This window comes from Echinops telfairi, unplaced genomic scaffold, assembly GCF_000313985.2.
Source record: "Echinops telfairi isolate 266 unplaced genomic scaffold, ASM31398v2 ScPeMD7_7458;HRSCAF=8496, whole genome shotgun sequence".
Classification (NCBI taxonomy): Eukaryota; Metazoa; Chordata; class Mammalia; order Afrosoricida; family Tenrecidae; genus Echinops; species Echinops telfairi.
Window position 1 is genome coordinate 39,455,025 of NW_022111358.1, and position 4,446 is coordinate 39,459,470.

Genomic DNA, 4,446 nt, shown 5'->3' on the forward strand with positions numbered 1-4,446 from the left:
GGGGGGGGGGGGCTTCTAACAGACTTCTGCCATATTATCAGGAGGGACCTGTGTACAGAGAAGGTCACTGTGCTTGATGAAACAGAGGGCACGTGACAAAGAGGAAGGCGCTCCATGAGATGAACTGACACTGGCGGTAACAATTCCATGGAACATCTGATCCATGGAATTGAACCAGACTAGATTTAACTACTTATATAACTGTGCTAGACACCTCTTGATATAAATCTCTTTCTCTATGTATATATGTATATGTGTATGTATGTATGTATGTATGTATGTATATATCATTGGTTTGGATTCTTTAGAGAACCTAGCCTTTCAGATCTGTGCATTTGCACATTCATGGATTCTAAGGTATTTTTAAAAGTAGTTTTTTTTTTAATATTAAAAAAAGTTTAAAAGTATTTTTAAAGTATTTAATTTTTATGGATTTTTGTGGAAGGAGAGGAAAATGCTGACAGCAGCAGGAAGTGTCATCGAGTATGACTTTGAAATTACACAGCTGCTGCATGCAGTGCTAAAGCCAGAGAGGAAGTTGCCCTGCACTATCCAATGCCCAGAAGGTACATTCATTGGTCTTTTCAATGAAACTATGCTACTGACCTAGCTGCTAAACTGGCCCCAAGATGAATGGTAAGTGCTCCCTTCCTGACCTTTCATCCGAGGTAAGGTCCCATGTGTGCATTCCTGTGCTGTGGAACTCTCACGGAAACAAAGGACTGGAAACGCATGTCTGTAGGCAAGGTCTTTGTGCCCAAGGTACAAGTGCTTATATCAGGCCTTCTCTCTTGGAAAAGAGGGGATGTATGACCGGATAACCCGATACATCACTGGAGAGTCACAGTATAGCGGGCTGTTGCTGTGTCATTTACACAAAGGACATGGCCTAAGGATAGTCCATGCCCAGTGGACGGGCCCTTTTCTGGAGAGGAAAGGCAAATTAACTTTACTGAGAGTAGAACCAAGCACCAGATGAAGTTTTTATTGGTCCTATTAGATACATTCCTCGGTTGGATAGAGGTTCCCCTTGTCGAACTGAAATGGCAAGGGACTTTACCAAGATATCATTAAAAGCAATAATTTTCAGATTCCCCAAACATGCCTTGAAATGTGAGCGGTGACAATGGATCTCATTTTTATCCTCAGTTGTTCAAGAAGTCTCTCAAATTTTAGGGATAAGGCAGAAATGGCAAGGAGTTGCCAGCGGTTCAGGACAAATTCAGAAGAGGGGAACAAGGGATATCATTGTTGATGTCAGATAGATCTTGGCAGAAATCAGAAAATACCAGAAAGATGTTTACTTGTGTTTTATGGACTGTGCCAACACATTTGACTGTGTGAATCATCATAAACTATGGATATCCTGGAGATGAATGGGAAACCCAGAATACTTCATTGTGCCCATGCGGAATCTGTATATGGATCAAGAGGCAGTTGTGTGAACAGAGGGAATACTGAATGTCTTAGAATATGGAAAAGGTGTGCATCGGGGTTGCAATCTGTCACCATACTTATTCAATCTATAGACTGAGCAAATAATCAAAGAAGTTAGATTATGTGATTTATTCTGAATTATTCAGATTCCTGAAATTGTTATCATAAAGGTGTTTCCAAACACATGGTGATAGTCTTGTAACAGAATAAAACACTGCCCAGACCTACTTTATAATGACATTTATCATGCTTAGTATATTTGAGCCCATTGTTGCCATGATTGCTCCAATTGTCTCGAGGTTTCCCCGTCTTTTCACTGCCCCTTTACCTTATTGAACGTAGTGGCCTTTTCTAGCAACTGAGATTTCCTGATGATGTGTTGTGGTCACTATATAATCTATGGTCAATTTGAGAGGATTAAGATTGAAGGGGTGGAGTTTAGCCTGTCAATCAGGTCGCAGCTTGATGACCCCCTTTGGAGGCACTAAGGAGATAAATAGCTTGCTGGAGGCAGGTCGCTGGCTCACTCCCTGGGAGACGTTGAAGCTGACAAGACAAATGGAGTTATGCTAGTGCCCTGAGCTGGAGGAGCCACGTGGAGATCCCTGCCAGCACTGAGATGCTTCCACCGCCACTGGAGCCACAAGACTTCCCATGCACTGGCCTGTGATCTTCCCTCACTCGGCATCGTTGCATTTATTTTGTGAATCTGAAGAGGACTTATAGATTGGTTTCAGACATATGGGCTAATATCGGACTTATGGACTTGATCTGGACTGGGCTGGGAAGGTTTCTTAATGAACAATTACTCTTTATATGGAGCTATTTCTTATGCACATACGTGTCTCCCTGGATTTGTCTCTCTAGTCAACTGGACTAACACATGTGTTCTGAGCAAATTAACAGCGAAGCTGGACTATATGAAGAAAAATGTGGCATCAGGATTGGAAGCAGGCCGATTAACAACCTAAGATAAGCTGATTGCTTGGTGAAAGGGAGGAGGATTTGAAGCATTTGCTGATGCAAATCAAAGACTGCAACCTTATTATAGATTATAACTCAATACAAAGAAAAGCCCAGATCTTCACAACTGGATCAATAGGTGACATCATGATAAATGGAGAAAAGTTTGAAGTTGCCAATGATTTCATCTTGCTCAGAGCCACAATCAATGCTCTTGGAAGCAGCAGTCAAGAAATCAAACCATGCATTGCAGTGGGCAGACCTGCTGTCCAAGACCTCTTTAAAGTGTTGAAAGCCAAGAATGTTACACTAAGGACTAAGGTGTGCCTGACTAAAGCCATGGTATTTTCCATTGTCTCCTGTGCTGGTGAAAGTTGAACACCGAATAAGGAAGATCAATGGAAAACCAATGCATTTGAACTATGGTGTTGGCCAAGATCGAAAGTACCATGGACGGCCACAATGGGCTCCAGCATAGGAGCAACTGTGAGGATGGCACAAGCCAGGGCAGAGCTTCATTCTGTTGTACAAAAGGTTGCTATGGGTTAGAACCAACTCGACGATACCTAACAACAGCATGGACTACCTGAAGGACAAACCAATCTGCCTTGGAAGAAGGACAGTCAGAATGGTCCTTTGAGACGAGGAGGGCGAGACTTCCTGTCACATCCTTTGGGCATGTTATCAGGAGAGACCAGCCCCTGGAGAAGAACATCACACTTGGTAAAGTGGAAGGGCAGCAAAAAAGGGGATGACTTGTGAAGAGATGGATAGATGTAGTGGCTGCATCAGTGGACTCACACATAAGAGCCACTGTGACGATGGTGCGGGACAGGCAGTCTTTCTTTCTGTTGCATATGGGTCACTATGAATCAGACTGACTCAGTGGTACCTACAAATAACAGATCACCTGGCCTCTCTTCCCAAGGACCTCAGCATGTACTCAAACCTCCCATATTTTGCTTAGCAACAGAGTGAATTAATCATGTGTACCATCCAGATAAAACATGACTAATGGATATCAGGGATAAGAGACCCCCCCCCTCTCCAAAGAGGACCAGGCATGAGGCTTTGTTCTCTGCCCTTGTCTGGGGAGATAGAAAGGTGGAAGCCACCTCATTCTTCCATTGCACTTACTTTCTACCCAGGGTAGAGAGGTGAGCACATGAAAATCCTTACCAAGTTGGTCAGAAATCAAATACCATATATGCTGAGTAGTCGAGTAAACTATAAATTGGGCTTATCTACAGATCGATGTTCTAGGACCCCTGGTGGTGCTGTGGAATAAGCATTGGGTGGCTGCCTGCAAGGTTGGTTATTCAAACTCACCAGCAGGGCCACTGTAGAAAGAATAGGGAGTCTCCTCCCATAAAGATTTATAATCTCTGTAACTCTATAGAGCTCTGGAACTCTGTAGAGCAATTCTACTTGGCCTTATAAGAATTGTTATGAGTTGAAATTAATCGATGACAATGGGTTGTTTTTGTAATAGATTAACTAAGGAACCCTGGCTGTGTGAGTTGGATTAAACTCACTGACTCGTCGGCAGTTTGAAACCACCAGCCACTTTGCGGGTGAGAGACAAGGCAGTCGACTTTTGTAAAGACTTACAGCCATGAAAACTCTGTTGGGCATCCTACGCTGCCCCTAAGGATAGTTATGTGTCTGAATTAACTCAATGGTAGTGGGTGTGTTTTATTTTATCTTCCTTTTTCCATTTTCTCTCCTCTGTTCTCTCTCTGATGCCTTCCTCACTCTACCTCTGGCCCAACTGCATTAAGTAATTTGTACCAATGTGGTATTAATAGCTAATGTGAGATCATTGTTTTCAATCTCATTGTGGAAGCTCTCAGTAGGTCAGCATTTCAAGAGACTACGAATGTTGTCTTACATTGAAGTGGCACACTCTACTCATATATACTATAAAGGAGACAAATTGTTTAAAATCAACTCATACAAAAAGTGAAATGCCAAGCGGCCATCAAGCTCAGAAGCAACAAAGCCCACATGGAAGAAGCACACCAGCCTATGCAACCACGAGGTGTC